At 37.6% G+C, this 20,494-nt stretch overlaps 1 long non-coding RNA gene across 1 annotated transcript in view; it reads right to left on the reverse strand.

The window, feature by feature from the left end:
• Positions 1 to 10,766: 10,766 nt before the first annotated feature.
• The window catches only part of LOC114063503, an 18,480-nt gene continuing 8,752 nt past the window's right edge, over positions 10,767 to 20,494 (reverse strand). Inside the window, exons 2-3 of the long non-coding RNA XR_003572565.1 lie at positions 19,070 to 19,080; positions 10,767 to 10,868 (exon numbers count right to left, since the gene is read on the reverse strand). This is a non-coding gene — a long non-coding RNA (uncharacterized LOC114063503). The remainder of the gene's footprint in view (positions 10,869 to 19,069; positions 19,081 to 20,494) is intronic.

The raw sequence follows: 20,494 nt of genomic DNA on the forward strand, positions 1-20,494 counted from the left end.
TAACTTTTGCAAGTAGAGTATTGTTCAAGCTGTTTTGCTTACACGTAGGCAGAGCATCCTGCTACAGTAGAAGATACTCTACCAAGATAGCTATGTTTCAAGTGTGCTGCAGAATCCATGACTTCCAACCTATGTTCTACTTCTGTAACAACTGCTCTTGCTACATCTGTGTCTCCTCACCATCCTCTCTGATATCTGCTCACACTTCCTTATCCTGCAGCGGGAAAGAGGTGACACTGGGAGCAAACCACACAACAATTCTCTGCTTCGTGAGAGGTGCTGCTAAGCATCTAGGATTAGCAATCTCAGGTGAGTGAGGAAGGTAGAGGCTTGGAGAGTGAGGACAGTCTTGTGTATTAAGAGACAGGATGAGAAACAGGGAGTCCAGCAACATCCCTTACCTTGAGCTAATTTTCTCAAGGAACTCTGGTATTTCAGCGACATTGGGCAGCAAAGGAAGAAAGAAGGGGAATGACGCCCACAGCTGCAGTCACTTTAAAACCTATTGAACTGTTTCTAGGAGGTTTACTAGGATTTGAAAATACAAAAATATATGGGTATTTTATAGGAGTCCTCTATTGCACTAACAGAAATATCTAGCCTTATGGCTGAGAGCAATTCCAACAGAATGTTGCCACTGCCATCTTCTATGCACCTATCAGACAGGCGTTAGGTAAGATATATACTTCAAGGGCAACATGCCTGGATGGGATTGCTTAGCACTTGGGTGGTCACCGCATTCCCCAGGACAAAAAAATAGACATCACTTGCTGAGCAGTGTTAGTACAGCAGTGCTACAACAGTTAAAATCATCTTCTAGGCAAACCTGTGCATCATATGAGTGTTGTTTGTCTAAAGCCACAAACCTAAACTTCAATCTCTTCTAGCAAAAATCCACAGTACGTGTTTATGTATGTATAAAGACAAATATATATTTACTGAAAGTAACGTCTCTCTGTTGTAGCCACAACCAAAGCAAACATTGTGATGCTAAATAAATAAAGCTCAATGGAAAACTTAAAAGTCAAGTGTTGTCTTGCCTAGGAAAATCCATCTTAAAGATCCTGATAGCATTTTATATTTTTATTAATTTGTTTTATGTCCCACAGTATTTTTAAGTGTAATAATTTTCAATTGTTAATGCCTAGTAGGAAGACTTTTTACATCCATTTCATTTTTTATGATTGCTTTAACTATAAAAATTTATACAGTTTATTCTTTTAAATAAAGAATTCCCAGTGTCTTGGCTTGAAATTGCTCTCATTGAACAAAGAATCTGAGCCTTCCACGAAGAGACTGATGCTTTTGCTGGGGAATGTTTTGATTGCTTACGTGTTATTTCATGTAATTTCTAAAGTGTAGGATTCACATCTGTCTACTGAATGCCAAGACAACAATTGACTTTAAGTTTTCCATTGAGCTTTATTCTTTATCTTTGCTATAAAAGTTCAGAACTGGTATTTATAAATGTTATTGTTCAAAGTAAATAGCCATGTATTTTAAGGAACAGTGGTTGCTTGTATACCCTTCCTGCAGCAGGAACAAAGGCAGCAAGAATGACTTACACAGGTAGATTAAATAAAACCAAGCCAACGTAAGCCAAAACACTTGGAGATTTTCAGCATTGCTCCACATTAGTTTACACAACTCACAGAGCACATCTACTTTCTGAAAGCAAGAACAATTGACAAAATTTTGGTGTTATTTTTCTAATCCCAGCTGTTACCCTTCTGTCGCTTGCATTATTTGGAGCTGGCCTAGGCAGTGATGGTTCAAAGGAGTGTCAGATATGTACTGAAGTGTGATCAGTGCAATTCTAATTGAGCTGGACTTTTCTCATGCTTTGATTATCAAAATATATAAATTAAAGAAACAAAAGAAAATTACAAACTGATGTGTAACAAGGACCTTTATCATGCCATATGAAAAAAAAAGAGAGAAAGCCAAAACCATTTGGTTATATAACTTTTAGAGTTATTATATCAAACACTGTCTACCTGTTATTTCAATGAACTAAAGTGAAGCAACACTGAAAAGTACAACAGACTTGTTAGAAATGTCAGTTCCTTGGGGAAGCCTAGCCTGTGGGCTGGAAAGTTTGCTTTTGCATTGGTTTCATTCCAGAAATCATAAAGCTAACCTAATACAGAAAAGGTATGGCAATATTGTATCTAAAATGCATTCCTAGTTTACACCAAGGTTCCTGTGCTTAAGTTTAAAAAACACACTTAAAAGAAACATTCACAATGAGTGAATACATGAAGAGAATGGCAGAAGTGGGTTTTATTTATCAAAGTAACTACTCATGTTGAGAACATCATCACCACTGGCTAACACCATCTTTCACTGTGACTTTCCATTCAGTAGTCATATAATGCAGAGAAGTACTACTGTTTTTACTAATTCTGATGTGATCAGATCCACTGAAGCCTAGATAAACAAGCAGTGATGTTTTTGGGTTTTTTTCTGAAAGGTTAATACTCTGGTTCTTTGTGTCACTAATGTAGCAGTAGAAAAAAGTTCAAAACTATTTTGACTGTAAAACATGACTTTTTTTCCCAAACCTTTAACTTTGTTTTTAGAGTCAGATGTTTCAGACATGAAAGACTTTGGAGCAGAGTCTGGAAATGAGGTTGCTGGATTTTTCTCCTCTGCTCAGAGACCTGTCTTCTACCCTACAAAATCCTACAATCAGTGTGCAAAAGAACAGTGTCATACCATCACCAGAGGGAAGACATTGCCTCCAGCCCAGCCGGCTTTACAGCCTGATGGTTAGGGTACCCTCCCACACAGCATGTAGGGTGAGTTTAATTTCCTGAGGTTGAGGAATAGTTCATCATAAATTTTCCAGCATCTTGCCTTTATGCTCTCATTATTGGGATACTGAATGAAATCAGGTATCATTCTGTATTTGAAAAAAAAATGATCCAATAGTATTTAATGAAGTTCCCAATTTTACAAGAGTTTTGAGAAGACCTATCAGGTGTAACCCAGCTGTCATTAAAATTTTCAGATTAGAACTTGGGTGAGAGCATGTAATGGGCAACTTGTTACCTGCTGTGAACAAGAGATGCCCAGGCCTGAGTAAAAACACAACCTTTAAGGTGCTTGAGAATCGCCAGACTTAACATGAAGTAGAGTCTGAGTTTGGATAAAATGGAGATATCATCTTATTGTGCAGGGAAGAAGAGTCAGAACCATGGTAATTAGGAGCAGGAGTGTATCTTTGGCATCCAGAAACAAAACCACAAAGATTGAGCAAACTGACATAGTGCAAACAAAATTAGTGGTCTGAGGACAGCTCCAGGGAACAGACATTTGTGTGACAAGGATCAGAAAGACTTTAGAAATCTCATAAGGCTGTGGAGGATAGATACTCAGAAAAATATGGTAGCAGACTGACTACTTTGGAGAGTTAAAAAGGGGGAAAGAAGGAGAAAAATCCTCACCTCTCAGAGAAAAAAATAAAATAAAACAGTGACATGCCATCCTTTCACATTTACCCAGGCCTGATGAAGGACAAGGTGTGTTACTCAGACTTTTTCTTTTGTCTTTAGAAGACTGTCTCTGTACTCTTAATAATTAAATCTTGTTGCTTGGATTTTTTATTTATTTAATTAGATCCTTTGATGGAGAGTGCTCAGCAAATGAACTGTCTTGCTGGTCAGAATTTTATTTGTTTCTATTTTTTATTTTTCTATTATTTCTTTGTTTCCTTTTTTCTTAACCTTTTCCTTCAGTGTGTGGCCTCACACTTTTCCTCATTGCACTGCACACAGAATATTCTGTTTCCTCAGGAGCTTTTTTATTGTGTGCATTACTGCAGAAAATAAGGAGCTCTAACTATCACAAATTTGCCTGCAACCTTATGAGATGTCCTTATTTTACAGATAGGAAACTAGAGTGATTTGTCTCTAAAATGTTTACTGATTCTGAGTGGGTGAGGTTCTTTAGTTCCTACATCCTTCAATTTTTCTGTTTTCTGCTCTCCAGTTGTGTTGGCTTTCCATTTGTATATTACAAGCTTTAAAAGACCAAAAGCCCTCTCATCTTTTTGCCTTGTCAGTGCTGAATAAACAAAACAGGATGATAGAAGAAAATTTTTTCCCACACAGATTGAAAAAGAATTTGCGGTTCTGGCCATCTCGCCAGGCACATGTCAAGTATTGGTTAGTTAAACAACAGTTTGGGAAAGAGAAAAAGTTTGGACTCCCAGTACCTTTTCTTTGCCTCCACTTTTTCAAAATAGTTCTCTAGCCTATGCAACATACAGGCAGATTCAGTTAACAAGGGAATTGCTTTAGGGAACATGTGCTATCTCCAGCCCAGAAGTACATGTATTTCTGTAGACTAAACAACAGATATGTCTCTCTAGGAAAGCTGTTTCAGTTTTTAAAGTTGACTGTCCTGGAGGCTCCAGTCTCCGTGCAATGTTTAGTGACCCAAAATGCAGAGAGACAACGTGTAATTTATATTATTATTTATTGAATTCCAAACACACAAGTTCAGATTATAAAAGTCTGAAAAAAATGCTCTAGTGTGCAATATCCATTCCAGTGTCAGATAAATGGCCTCATACATTGCTCCTTGTCTGAGGACCACTAGTAAAAAAAAAAAAAAAAAAAACACAAGAAAACAGCGAGAATCTTAGGGATGCCTCTGCAGCATAGTCTTCCAGCATCTCACGGTTTGTGGTCCAGGGAGTTCTTGAGAGTCTCAGGGGGCAGGCAGGTGTGGGGGCGTGGATATGTTTAACCCTCAGTGGGTTTTTCCTTCCATTGATTGTCCATGACTATAAGAACCATGTAGGCTTTCAGTGTCCACTACCTCTCCTGCTAAGAAATTCTACAGCTGAACTATAGATGAAAAAGTATTTTCTTTGCCTGCTTAAGAACTTTATTACCAGTTTGATCTGACTTCTCCTGTTTCATGTTTTAGAAATACAATTGTTATGTACTAATTTTTACCAAGGAATCTACGGTTTTGAAGACTTTATCCTTTTCCCCAGAGTTATATTTCTTCCTGGATGATAACCCCAATTCTTCTATTAGTTATTTTTCAAACTGGAATCACTTTGGTTACCTTCACTTTTCCACTCCCATTTGAACTATAACGTTTTGGAACTGGATAGACACTGTGTAGCACTGGTTCAGAAGAGCCCTTCTGGATGCTGTAATTCAAATATATGTAAGGAGCAAAGGTTTACATGAAAGAAATGAAGACTTTTAGAAGTAAGTGAAACAGATTTCTATAGATCATCTAAGACAATTGTCAGTTTTAGTCAGATTTTACCACAGCAATTAACAACTTGATGAATAAAACCAAGAAAAAATACTGTAATGTATAAAGGCTGTTCTGAAAAGATAGAGAAATATTTTATTAGAAAATGTGGAAGAATAATGCCATACTGTAGATCAAAGTTATGAAACAAAATTAACAAGAGGATTTTTAAAAAAAGAGTAGCTAGGGGGTTTGTGCTTTGTTGTTTTGGGGATTTTTTACTGTTTGTTTTTTTTTTTTTTAATGCAGACTAGACTAAGAAGATATGCATCAACATTTAAGTAATATCAAAAAGCTGCAGGTGACTGAACAAAGCTGATTTGGAATTGTTTAAAGATGCAGTGACCTAAGAAATTTTGGCTGGTAATAAGCCACTTAGCTAACAGTGTAGCCTATCAGGTGGAGAAAATTAAGAAAAGATAAAGAAAAGGAATCCTCAGAAATAATGAGCAGTGTCCAAAAGTATTTGAAAGTAGAAAAAAACTGTGAAAAGAGACATTATTGAATGAGGATGGTGTTTTGGAGAGCTCCTGCAAGAGGCTGAGGAATGAATTTGTGAGCAGACAGTGAGGAAAGAAGTGTTATTGTCAGCTTGGAAGAAGCCGCAATATGACAGCCTCCAATCACATAGTTGCACAGAAGAAAGATAACTAAACACAGACTGACAGAGAGAGGAAAATGGATATTATTTATTTATTTCAACAGAGCTAGTTTTAGCCACATCTGAACACAAATACAGCAGCAGCAAATCAGAAAGAGAAGAAAGGTCATCTGAAAGAATGTGGAGCTGCTAAGAAACAAAGGAAAATGGAAAACAACTTTTGAAAAAATGAGAAATGGGAATAAGTAGAGAAAGAACTCCCAGTCCTTGTCCTTATTAAACACAATTTTGTTGAGTTTAATTATGTAAAACATTCAAACATAACAAACAATTCACCAAAAGCATAAAAACAAGGATCAGGCTGCTGCAGAAGTTCATAGAGTCAGTCATAAGGCCTGATCCTTAAAACTGACCAGAAGTTGCAGGCATGAGGAAAAAAATTTAAGATGCTTCAGTGAAGCCACCCCAAAGACTGACTTGTACTTCTAAATGCGTCCCTTGGAATGAGGGTTCTGCTTGCAAAGCCAGAGATTTGTCAAGCATTGTAAGGCTATCAAAGGCTACAGATAATACTTGTGTTACCATCAGTTGTTATGAGGCCACCCAAAGTTTCACAGGGCAAATCACACTGGGAAAAAATCAGATTAGACTCTAATGCAATTAACATCATGACAGAAAGGTCCTTCTGAGGGAGAAAGCAACGCAACAGAGTCTCACTGAATTTGAAAAAGCAGTTCAGACCAGATCCAGAAAAAAGAGTGGGTTTGTCCTCACAAAGAATAAAGTTAATAGAAGTCATTGTATAATAAATCTCCATTGTTATGGAGGAAGAACTGAGAGTTCCTTGGAACTGCTCTGAATTCTCATTTGCATTCAATGTCATCTTATAACTCTTACGCGCAGGTGGAAAGAAGGAGTGAGAGCAGCCTCCAGAGGCTCCTGGAGATGGAAACCTGCAAGTCTGAGTCTGCACCAAGTGTCAGCTGGGACAAGACATTGACAAAGTGTTTCTGTGACATGCATTCTTATTTCTGAGGTTTTCTTTCAAAAGGGTGTTTCTAATTTCATAGCCTGAATATGCCTTTCTTGCTTTCCTACAAAACAAACTTACCACTTGCATTTTGATCTCTATTAAAAGTGAATTTAGGTGAATCTCACCTGTTAAAGACATTTTACTTTTTTGGGGGCAACCAATTGCAATAAAATATTGCTATGGGTGTACTCTCCCTCTGTTTCATATAATCACCACTGTGTGCCATACCTGTATTGCAGTGACAGAGGAAATGATCACGGCACAAGTGGTAGGAATAAAGCCAGAACATGGCAGAAAGCAAGTGACAACTTTTTTAAAAAACAAATGCTTTAAGGGAGACCCAGAAGGAAAAAGAGAACAAGTTACTCTCTTCTTCACTCCCCATAAAAGAATCTTCGTTTACTGTGCCTCTAATGCTCACCTTAAGGTGTTGTAAAGCATTTCAGCCTCAGAAAAACTTGGTGGATAATCATGCTGGCTACATATCAGTACCTTCAGTGTCAACAGGGATTCTTACAAATCGTTATGCATCTTTTTTTTTTTTTTTTCCCAACTACATGCTTCTCAGGAAACACCTCTTCTATCATTATTAATTTCTTCACATTCTTCAGAGAGATGGATTTCAATGGTCTTTTCCCACTCTATTTCCACAGCTAGCTCCATTCTTTTATGACTTCTGTGAAGTATTGGAATTATTTGCTTTTGATTGTAAGGAGAGAGGGTTTAAATCACAGCCTGCAAAGAAAGGTGCATTGGTTGCCTAGTCATGATTTACAGAGATCCAATTAAGAGATTCTGTCAAACCTGATGTACGACAGAGTGGGGATTTCAACAGCAACTGCTTCTCAAAAAAACAGTCAGTCTTCTAGAGTCAGTATACAATTAGGGTCATTCTGCCTTTCTTTTGGAGTATCACAGAAAAAAAAGGGCTTTATTCAGCAATTCTTACAGTGAGAATATAGAAAAAATACTTTATGCTTTGTTATGTTTCTTCAAGATACCCACTTATCAAGTGATAAGTAAAAAACCTTCCACAGCCATTGGTAATCATTTTTAGTAGTTTATTAACTGTTCAAGTGTTTCACTCCATTCTCAATGTGAATTGATATGCCATAATGTTCTAGAGATTGGCAGACATACCTTGTTCTCTTAGATCAAAGTGCATGTACTGTCAGATTTATTGTCTTCTGTTTGTATATTCAAAAAGTACAGCATTGTAATATTTCTATTTGCAAATAAATTAGGCTTAGTTGTCACATCTGAAAACAAACTTCAGATCTCTCATTTCTTTTCAGAATGCTTAGGAATTGCTTGATACTTCTTTTTAAAGAGAGTAACCAGATCTAGAAAACATATTCCACTAGTGGTTCTGCACATTACTGTAACACAGCTTCTTTATTCTGACTGAAGTTCCTGTGATGGTAGATCCAAGTACTGTGTTTATCTTCTGCTACAATACCACACCTGAAGTTTGCACTTGATTTGCTATGTGTCATGTCCCAGCTCCTATCTCAGAAACAACTTTCTGGGAGATGATTCCTTACTGTATGTATTGGCCCTTTTTCCTTGGCATTCCCTATAACTTTATTAAGAAAAAAAATAATTATAAGTACACTCCAAATCCAGTGGTAGAAAACTATTGGTATAATTGATCTGTCTTCCAACTTCTGTGTTATTTGAAAACTACATGTGTTTTCATTTATGTTTTCTTTTGAGCCATAATAGCCATCTCAGAAGAACAAGGCCAAGATTATAAAGAGAAAAAATCAGACGTTTGTTGTTTTGTTTAGGGAAAATAAGAATCATATTTTTATCATTCAAAATATACTATATTTATACAGGTTTCTTTAAGAGTCCTCAAGAAATTAAAATTTATCAAAATATATATTAAACACAACTGGTATCCCTGCTTTCCTGGAGACAGTCTTAACAAGTTAATAAGCTTGCCCACTGAGCACTTTTGAAGACTAAGCTAAGTATCTTGAGTATTTGTGCTTCAAGATTTAGAATGTTTAGATATTATGATTACTTGAAGTTTAAATATTGTTATGAAGTTTTTAAACTCAAGCTGGAGGAGAGGAAACAGTCAAAGAGCAGAAGAAAAACAACCATCAGTCATTCCAGCAGAGATAAACAGAGACTGGAAAACTGCACTTTAATATCTTTTTTTTTTTTCTTTTTCCTGGCAAGATTTTCTGTTTTTAATTTGCTAGACCAACTTGTTGATTTTTTTGGTTTGGTTTGGTTTTTTTTTTAATATTTGCCTTTTGGAGAGAACTGCTCATGAACCTAAGGGAAAAGGAGATGTACTCAAAACAGTAGCACAACATAAAATGTTCAGACACTGGAAAGGGATGACCTCATCCTATTTTGCCTGAGTTAACTGGCTGTAAGAAGAGAGCTAGCCATTAATCTGTTCCAACAATTCTTTGGAGAACTGAAGTTCACCTTTAAGAGACACAATGCCATTCCTCTTGGTCCACATTAATACAGTGGGTATTTTGGAAATTTAAAATGCAAAAAAAAGTAAATTTAAAGGAAACTGAAAAGTTAGTTCTCCCGAAGAAATATTGAGACAATATTTGACTGGTGTCATAAAGGGATACATCACAGTCTGCACTGTAATCAGTAAGAGGAATTATCCAAGGTATTGTTTGCAGTAGGGAAAATCATGACCAATTTAGAGCAAATAAATTCACTCCCGAATGTCTGTACTCCTCTTATGATACCATTTAATAAGAACATTGCTTTTAATCTATCTTCTAAATAAAAGAAAGAAAAAAATCTACTTTCACATAAAAAAGAATCTGAAATGGAAAGAATATAATCTAAAAGTTAATTTCTAGTGAGAGTGTGTCTGCAGATTCATATTCTTTTTTCCTGTCCTCTGAATGCTTACATGAGTATCCCATGAAGCTCCACATATCATTCAGCTTTATAATCTCTCTCCACAAAGTCAATCTTATCACATGGGTTGAAGTCTTAAGTTATGCCTCAGTCTGTTTTTCTCTTAGCTGTTTCATAGATTCTGGGAAACAAGCTATATACCTCACCTGCTTCCCAATAAAAACCTTCTCAGACTAACAAGGACTACCTTTCTGGAAAACTGAGAGATTATATGTGGCACTAGCTAAAAAAAAACTTCTTAGTTGTGGTTAGGTATGTCCAGAACTATGTCATTCACTCATACATGTTGATTCCAGAATGAATGTGTTCCCCACCAAGTTTGGACTTAGATTTCTCCTTTTTTGAAGGAAATGAGAAATACTGGGGTTCCAGACTGCAATGAGTCTGCATGTCTTCCTTCTCATTGCAGAGAGGTGTAAGAGCACACAGACACAGAGGTAACCTCTTTCCAATGTTTTGACAGAACACAGTAATGAAACTTATTTCCCCAAAATGTTTTAGGTTTGCAATTCATATCTTCTGTTAAATGAAAAGTTACTTTGATTGATGGAGGCATTTATTTGGGGATTTTGGGTTGTGGTATATTTTTTTAATCAAGACAACATTGTGTGGTCCATAAATGTTTTGTTTTGTTTTTTTTTTCCTGACAGCCCTTAATGCATGAAAAAAAAAAAAAGAAGTTAAAAACATAGGGAAAATATTTGTAAGCTCACGACTAAGTTCTGTTGCCAATTTTTAAACCTAATCAAAAACAATTTCATTAAACTCACATTTGAGGTCACACTTCTCTAGATTACCACAGTGCAAATGAATTACAGCTTGTTTTCAAATGTCTACATAATATTTGCTGTGTACACAGACCCTTAACATCATAATATACCCTGAGTTGAAAGGGATCCAAAAGGATCATAGAATCCAACTGCTGGCATAGCACAGGACCAAGAATCACACATGTTCTTGAGAGTATTGTCCAAATGCATCTTGAACTCTGTCACACTTGGTGCTCTGACCACTTCCCCGGGGAGCCTGTGCCAGTGCCCAACCACCCTGTGGGTGAAGACATTTTGCCATCATCCGAGTTAAACCTTCCCTGACACAACTTCATGCCATTCCCTTGGGTCCCATCACTGGTGACCAGAGAGAAGAGATTAGTGCTTGCTCCTCTGCTTACGCTCATGAGGAGGCTGTAGACTGTAATGAGGTCTCCCCTTAGTCTCCTCTTCTCTAGACTCTACAAACCACTTGTGCGACCAAATCTCTTTCCTCTTACAATAAGGGGTGCGTGCTCATAGGAAGATAGTAGCTGAGATAAAGATAAAAAGGCTGCATATCCTGATTCAAAATTTTTCAGCAAAGTCCAGTTTGCAAAACTTGCTGATGAATTTTGAGAGAATTTTTTTTCTTTTTCCTGAGAGTTTTAAGTACCTATTTCAGCCCATCCTGATCTCTAATAGTGAAAACTGGTCTTCAGCCATGAGATGGTGCATGTAAAGGAAGAAGTTTTCATTACACATAAAGTTTCTAAATCACATGATCTTGATAATGACAGTGAATCACCTTCTAGACTGTAAAGCAGAAAGTATGATGGTTTCCTTTGGAGAAAACAGAGAACAGATTAGGCACAATATGCAGCCTTGTTAAAATGTTTTTTTTTCCCAGTGCAACAATAAAGCAGTTCTGAGAAGTCACAGAAGAGAGGAAAATGTTGCATTCCCTTTTTGCCATTGCTTCAGAAATAGCAGTTGTGCTAAAGAAATGAACGGATGGATGGCAAGTGTTCAGAAGTGGAAAAATGAGATTTATGCTGCTATAATTCAAACTGTAATAGGGGAAAATCATAGCTACCATTCAGAGACACAAAAGTTATGAATATGAATGAGATAATTTTATATATATTTAATTTTACTGAGAAGTATAATTAGTTAATTATATAAAGGAATGGAGATTGTTGCTTCTTATACACTCCTGAGCAGCAGGGTACCAGGCACCTTGATAGATTCTTGCTGCAGCTCAGTTGCTTCACAGAGATGCTGTCCTCTTGCCTTAATCTTGCAAAGATGTTAAGAGTGGGCATGGCATCATTTCTGCTTCTCTTCATCTCACAGGAGGAGGTGTCATATCTCAGTGTAGAGGCTGCAGAGCCATACTGAGGCATTTCAGTGCTTAGGGCAGGATGTTAATTTGTCTTCCTTCCACTGCTCCCCTGCACCTCTGCTGCCAGACAGATCCTGTGGCCAGTAATGCTATTGTTCTACATCCCTCACACATAACAAAGCAACCTTTTACACTGATCTGAATATAATACTTCTTTCTGAAAGATATCATTAACTCTAAGTCATTCTTAGAAGGGGAAATCAAGCCACATTTTCTCAGCTCTGGGAAAAAAAAATTGTAAGTTTTTAGGAGGCTGGCAAACAGATTTTTTTTAAGATAAGTATCTGTGAAAATAGGTACAAACATCTATTGGGAGCTAATAGCATAATTTTGCATTGTGTTGACTTTCTATATATTACAGTGGACACAGTCTTACCATTGCTTAGTAGTGGAAAATTATCTCCATCTCCCTAAGTTATCCATTAACCAATAACACAGGACCAGCTTATTCAGCAGAACATAAATATTTCTCATTATTTATGTGAAGATTAAACAGTCTGAAATGTTGTATGAGAAACTGAAGGACACAATAATAAAGAATAGACCATATACAAGTATAAAGTAGAAACAACAATTGTCAGAGTTGCCAAATGGTCTTGTGCTCTGTCAAAATCAATTTGTTCTCAGTCTACTGAAAAGAAACAACGTGACTGGAAGAAACCTCTTCAGTCAGTGTACTCAGACCTTTGAGGAACCTCTTAGGGAGGTTTATTTCATAAAGTGATTAAGTTATTTCTTAAAATTCATTCTAATTTCTGTTCTGCTCCTCCTGTTACTACTGAACAATCATCACAAAACTTCATTCTCCAGAACCTAGATACTTTCTCCTGCTATCCAGCTTAAATGTATTTTCATTCTCTGAAATCCATCCTGAATTTGTTCCAATATTCTTTCAGTTTAATTTCTCTTTTTCTCAGTTCTTCCTTCGCAACACCATGACATGTCCACTTAAACTCTGCTTTGATATGCCAAACATGGAAAAAGGATATTTTCTGGGGTGGTCTAAATTCTTGCATCCCAGATGTGTACCAAGGCTGGGTTATGACTCCTTCCTGGGAGTAGACTACAATCACAGATAGCTTTCCAGAACCTTGGTCAATGGCATTGTTACTCCCTTCTTTCTGGTAGAAATATGTTGTTCAGTACATCACAGCATTTTGTTTGTTGTTTTAAAATTCTCTACTGAAGCCAAGATAAGGGAAATTTATTGCATCTCCTTTTTTAAGCAAAATCCAGAAATCTTATCAGAGAATATGGTTGCATTACTGAATATGGTTTGCTGATAGGAAATGCATGTTACCTTTTCTCCATTTTGCAAGCACATCTCATTGGTAAAGAATTTTTTTCTTCAAGTTACATTGTAAAACCTTTCATATAACCAACCAAGTCTAATCTATCCAAATTCTCTTTTGTCCTCTCTAAAAGTTGCATTTAACTTCTGTCCTCTCTCCCCTTCTTCCCCAGCATTTGGCAATACTCATTAATAGACTCATGTTTAATGCAATCAGAATATCAGGATTCTGGAAAGAAATATATTTCATTTTCCCCATGTACATACTCTCTCCCTTGGATGCTAAGCATCTTGAAATTAGCTTCCACTTCATTTCTGGCAGTTTTTAATCAAGATATTGATTGAATGGAGTTTGAGATCTGGCTGTTCATAAAATAATACCTAAGCTCCTACTTAGAATTTCTGCAAAAAGGAAACCAAATGTTTCCCCTGTTAGGGAGCAGCAAGATCAAGGCTGTTGCACAGGGGAAGATGAGCTGGGAGCTTCAGGTGGTCACAGCAGAGGCTTGCTACAGGTCCCAGCTGTCTGATCAGAGCAGGATGCTGATAAGAGCTGATTCATCAGCAGTCCCAGACAAAGGAAGATGATGAACTCAATCCAGCATGTATCTAAGGTGCCCAGAGCAGCAAGAGGTCTTGCTGGAGGCAAGACTGGAGACAAGTCAACAAGATAGATCCAAAATCCAGACAGGGCTAGAATGCATGCCTATAGCATAGCTCAGGTAAGGCATAAAGACACAGCTTGAGTTTAAATGGAGCTTCTAGAGAAATGGACAGAGGGTGCATGGAGTACAGATCCCAATGTGAGGTTGGTCAGGACATTAAGGCCTGCTGTGCACTCAAACATCAGGGTGGTATTGAAAAGCAGCATCTACGCTACTCGTAATCACTGCATAGATTTGACAAAAAACAGCCCTAAAAAGGGAAAGGATGAACAACATAAAGTTGAGAAAGAGCCTGGGAATAATGTATCCAAGTGAGTAATTCATTGGTGATGACCCCTTCATAGCCCCCACTTCTACAGGCATCCAACAGACAAAAGAACTCCTTTAGTATTTTTGTTAGTCTTATAGTATTTTAAGACTCTGACTATGAAAATATTATAACCATAATTTGGAAAATTATGATGTCAAACCTATAGTCATTGACAGGAATTTATTATTTTCATTAGGCTATGACTACCCTGTCCCCAAACAAACAAAGCTGTGATTTATCAAATATTTCCTTTGTTTTTGCACCATTTGACCAATTTGAATTTCCATTATGCCTAGATACAACCTGTAAAGAAATCTACTAGTCTTACTATATTAACAGTGACCTCCTACTACAGACCTTCTGTGTAGCAATTTGTCTAGTTAAAATGAAAGTTTGAAAACATCAAAATCAAAAACAATTTCTAAAATTCACCTCAGTCTTCTGCCACTTTCTCTTTTTAAAGTTACAGGCACATTTGATAGCATTTCTAGATTCCCAGTAATTGTAGGGGCTGGCTTAAGCTTTTACTGTCAAGGGAATATCACCAAAGGTAGTACAAGGTGAAAACGTCATGACAATGTTTTCTGGTTCATTGATAATGCAGCAGAAGATAGACAGAGGCTGTAATAACAGGGGATGCATATTTGGGTTTTGAAGGATTCTAGGATTTACAGGTGGAAGAGCCTGGCTTGAACCAGTAAGTAGATGTTCAACACCTAGACAGGGAACACTGATGGCAAGTGCTTGAGTGTGTTTGGCAGAGAAATAGGAAACGAACTCCCTTCAGAAAATCTGTCGTGGGTTAGGAATGGTACTCCCCAACATAGTGCTCCCACTGAGACTGGGCTGGAGGAGGAGAACTGGAGGCACAAAAAGTAAAGATCACAGGTTGAGGTAAGAACAATGTACTGGAAACAGCAATGAGATAAGAAAACAAACAGTAACAGCAATGATGTTAGTAACAAAAGTGTACAAAAAAGAGAGTGACGCAAAAATGCTCACTGTGCAGCTTGACCCAACCCCACTGCAGCCATGCCCCCTCTGGCTTGGAACTGGTGCCACCTCCGGAACCAGGACATAATTACATCTCCAAAGATAATCCCTTTTTCTTCTTATTAGCTTATATGGTAATATTGTTTTTTTGAATGGTGCTTCCAAATCTGTATATGTGGGGTTTTTTCTATATCGTATTCCCTCTTTCCCATTTTCTGATGACTCTGCTGACGCAAGTCAATAACAGGTGTTACTGTTAACTTTCATCACTGAAATATTTTACATGAAGAAGTACAAAATCTGGTGACACAAACCTAAAGAATGACTGCAGTCACAGTGTTTTACAATTAAGACAAGATTGATTATGGAGTAGTTTTCTCTCAGCTCACAGACTTCAGTCTACATTTTATAGCTGGCTACAGCTTCTGTCAAGAGAAGGCAGATGGGGATGTCATGATATTTTCATAGTGAGAGTCCTAAAACATTCTAAGGCTAATAAAAACACCCCAACCCTCCCACCCCCAAAGATATATAGACTGGTAATACTTTTCCTGATGTAAGATGCAGCTTTAATTAAATATAATAACAATTAACTAACTGCAGAGTGGAGGGAGTACTGGGACTGAAAGGTTGTCAGTGAAAGATAAACAGTGACAGCCAACAGTCACATCAAAAAAGAAAACAAAGCAAGAAACCTGCTTTTTGGGCAGTGCCTGGGAAAAGACACAATTTCTCATAGGTGATCTGCAAAGTGATCCCCATTTCTGAAATATCATTCAAAAATAAATAAACACCACCAGCAGCACCCAAGGATATCAGATTTCAGATGCTGGAGGTTTCAGCTGCAGAGTAGAAAAGGTTCCCAGGAGAGTTTTGCACTGCTTTGAAATGTCACCTCGAACTCTGTCTATCTAGATTTAGCTTTCTCCTGAGACCTGTTAAGTCCAGTAGCATTTCCTCCAGAAGAATTTTTTATGTACCAAGGAGTTATTCCCAAAGGGAATCACCCCTTACTAGGGAACAAAAAGGGCATCTGGTTCAAATCAAATACTGGAGCAGAGAACATGAATACTTTGCCTTAACTGATATTAGATTTCTGCAGCTTCCAGGGAACAGAATATGGCACAAAATGCCAATTCAATTAAGCAGCACTGTTGTTTCCTCTAACTCCAGCAGGGAAGTTTGCTGTTGCAAGGCAGAGACTCCTGGGAGCCTCTAGTTCCTTCCTATGTGACCTTGGGCAAGATTCTTCATATTCTTATGCCACAGTTGGCTGGCAAGAATGTTGAAGTCTTAATTAACATGGGAAAAACATGAAGGAGGCTGTAGAAAAAGTGCAATGCTGTCATTATTACTTTCACATTTGGACTGGCTGATGCGTCTCTTGCTCCTATTGATCAAAACAGTGGCTGTTTGAATATGCTAATTTGTGAAGTAAGAGTTATGCTACAGCTAATTGAGTCAAATCTAGGAGATTGCTGAAAAAAGGTTCCCATCTCCCCTCTGCTCAAGTGCTATCTCGTGCTCATGCTTTCCTGAGTGTTGCATGAGCTGGTAGTGCTCACTAGAGGCAGGAAAAAAGGCATCTATCTGTATGACAATGTGGATTCAGAGAGCAGACCTGTGTCAGTCAGATCAGCTCTGGAACAGCAGATAGGGAACAGGAGGAGTACAGTTCCAGGAAACCTGTGTCGGGTGGAATAGAGAATGGCATCTCCAGCCTGGTATCAGTGAGCTCCCCTCATCCATCTCAGCTTTATCCACAAAACTTCCCCTCTATCCAAGCAGACATCTCCGCAAATAATTCATTTTTTGATAAGGAGCCCAAGACCAGTAAATGCAACTCTTCTGAAGAAGTAAGGTGGAACTACTAGAAGTTAAGAGGCCTTAAAAATCAAGAACAGTTATAAAAAAAAAGCTCACATACGCCTGCTTGGCACCCCATGGTCCTTGAAGACATTTCCTATGCTTTCCTGTGTTTACTTCTTTCAAAGCTCTTTCCAGAGAGATAAGCAGCCAATAAGTGAGACTGGATAAGTTGCACAGGAAAGTATAATAATAAATTTAAAGTCTCTAATAAATATTTAGACCATTCCGTCAAAATCAGACTACAACATCAAGAAGGCTTGCATGTTAACTACAGCAGATGAAGGGCAAAAGAGAAGGGAGGAATTCAGTAGAATGTTTAAGAGGGAAAAAAATTCGCATTTTGCTCAGTTTTCAACTCTCTACATTTCTTCCCAGTGACAAAAAATAAAGTGGAGAAAAAAAAATGGTTTTCTCTTTCAAAATATCATTTCAGATGTAGCTTTCTCTGCTGATTGTTCTCCCATGTTCTCAATACTGTTCAATCCTTTTGCAACAAATAAGAGGGGACAAAGTAAAGGGAGGAGAAAACATTCCAGTTCAATGCAAAAATAAAAAAAATATCTTCCATCTCCTGATAATTAACCCTTTTTTTAGCCTAGTGGAAAATGAAAAACATGACTTCAAAAGTTAGACTTATTTTTTTTTTATTTAATTAAAGTTATTTCACTGAAAACTGGATGTTGTTGATATTACAAAGTCACCTAGTAGAAGGAACTACAATGAAAAATGGCTTCAGCAGTTGTTTTGATTCGAGGCATATTTATGCTCTGTTGCAATATTTGTAAAGTAAAAATTTCCCAGGGGAAAAGAGAAAAAATTCTTCCTCATGCTTACTTGTTCCATGATATTCAAACTAGCTCCTACAACCTCTGATGAATCAGATTAATAAACATACAGTGCACAGGCGTTCTAACATGTGAATTCCTTTCTTTGGCTCTAAATTAAGCATTATGATTGGTTATCTTGTGGTATTTAAAAATTAGAAATTGTTCTTTCTTATGATCTCCTTTGCTTTTGGAAGAAGACTGACGAGAACCAAACTATATTTCCTTGATTTTTTTTAAAATTTTTTTTCTGCTTTTTCCCACCCTCTTTTGGAATCCTCTGAAGTTGGAACTTGTCATATTAGTTATATAATAATTGCATAATCTTCTATTTTTGCCACCCTTAGTCGTTATTTTTAAGGTTCAGCTACTAAGGACCATAAAGAAAAAAGAAAATCAAAGCTCTCACTCCATAATAGACACACTGAGTTGATCAGCTGAAAGGGCCTGTCAGGAAATATTGCAAAGACAATTCTATGCTTCACCTTGAAATAGTAGATCTAGGAGGTATTACCAAAACATCTATTAACATGCATTCACATTAATTAATGAAAAATAAGGCAGAGATCTCTGTCCTTCAGAGGTCTGGCCTGTTATCTTCAAACCTCTGTTTGAAATAAATTTTAATTAACCCCAGAGGATAAATCAAAATGTTTAGCATTCCACTAAATCCATCATGAATGCCTTGGAAAGGAGAAATTAACAAACATATCAGACAGAATTAAGTACTTGAAAATTTTAACAGGGAGAGACAGACTCTATGACCCATATTAATAATAGTGACACTTCAGTAGCAAATATAGTGTGTTTTCCAGTTATGTGTGCAATGGCTCAGGTCCTCTGGAAGCTGACCATTTGGCCTCCAGTGAGCATAAGGATGCATCTATTGTATTTCTGGTGCAGCAGGTATGTTTTCTTTCCATCTGTGCATCCACTGCAATCCAGAAGATTCACTACCACTTGTTACCTGTCCCTATGCTTTTTCCTACTCTTACCATGCTCTTTTCTGCTAATTGCAAATGTTTCTGGAATATTAGAGTTTTTTTGAGATAGAATTCATTCAGGATAGAATGGAAGAGGGAGCTGTTACCCTTAATGAATAAACCAAGCAGCAATAATGTGGGACCTTGACTCAATTTAACTTCTGTCTTAACTACAGAATTTTTAGGAATATGTATTTTTCTTCCCCCTTCCACCCCCCCTCCCCCCCCTTTTTCACTTTTTTAACTTATATAGTCTCTAAACTTCCAGTGGTAAAACAAAACAAAAAAAAAACAAACAAAACAAACAAACAAACAACAACAACAACAAAAAAAACCAAACAAAAAAACCCCGACACCACCAAAAAAACCCCAGCAAACAAACAAACACAAAAATGAAAGAAAAAATCAACAACGAGCCTAACAGTATCAGACTTGCTGGGCTACAATGTTTGTGAGATTAGCAATGTTGCAGTCTCAAGGATGAAACAGGACAAAGAGTGAGGCTGTGTGCTTGTACAAAGATGAACCCCATGCCGCTCTGGTAAATTACTCAGTACTGCAGCTGATTAAGTGAAAGCAGCAGCAACAGAACAGCACTGACCAGTCCAGTGCTTCCAGCTTCATTGTCCCTTCTATCAATGAGGTGGCCCATTGACTCATTAGCCTCATGCATTAAGCCCATTTACCTTCAACATGCTTAGAGTGTCAAATAATTAACGAACAGCTCCATCCAACAGTGCAGCAGGGACAGGACAACTGGAAGCAGTAACTTATTTAGCTGTCACAACTTTTGTTGCCACATTGAATTCAACTCTGGAGTCTCCAACACAAAAAGGACATGGACCTCTTGGAGCAAAGTTGCAGGAGGCCACAAAGATGAGGAGAGGGCTGGAGCACCTCTCCTATGAAGGAAGGATGAGAAAGTTAGGGCTGTTCAGCCTGGAGAAGAGAAGGCTCCAGAGAGACATTCCATGAGCCTTCCAGCTCTTAAAGGGTCCTACAAGAAGGGAGAGGAACATTTTACAACAGAGTGTGGTGACTGGACAAGAGGTAATGGTTTTAATCTGAAAGAGAGTATTAGGAAGAAATTCTTTGTTGTGAGGGGGGGTGAGGCACTGACACAGGTTGCCCAGAGAAGATGTGGACTCCACACTCCTGGGAGTGTTCAAGGCCAGGTCGAATGGGGCTTTGAGCAACCTGATCGGGTGGAAGGTACCCATGCCCATGGAATGATGTTGGAATAAGATAATCCTTGAGGTTCCTTCCAGCCTAAACTATTGTATAATATCCCTCCCTCCCTTTAGGACCTTTCAGTAGGTCCATGGACAGTCAAGAGAAAACACACAGAGAAATGTTTCAGACACCTGAATCTCATTAATATGTTTACTGTGCATAAAACAATTCACAGGATTGCAGATCTAAATGCATTTAGCTCACAAATGGCTTTATATAAAATGTGGGAAGCTTTACAGTGTTATAGATTGTAATTTTATTTATAAGGTGACTGGGACGTCATGAGTGCCATCAAGGGCTTCTTCCCTTATAAACAGGCACATTTTGGAAAAGAAATGGTTAACATTCATT

Source organism: Empidonax traillii, unplaced genomic scaffold (assembly GCF_003031625.1).
Source record: "Empidonax traillii isolate 1590-97213 ecotype Southwest subspecies unplaced genomic scaffold, ASM303162v1 scaffold471:size1368335, whole genome shotgun sequence".
NCBI lineage: Eukaryota > Metazoa > Chordata > Aves > Passeriformes > Tyrannidae > Empidonax > Empidonax traillii.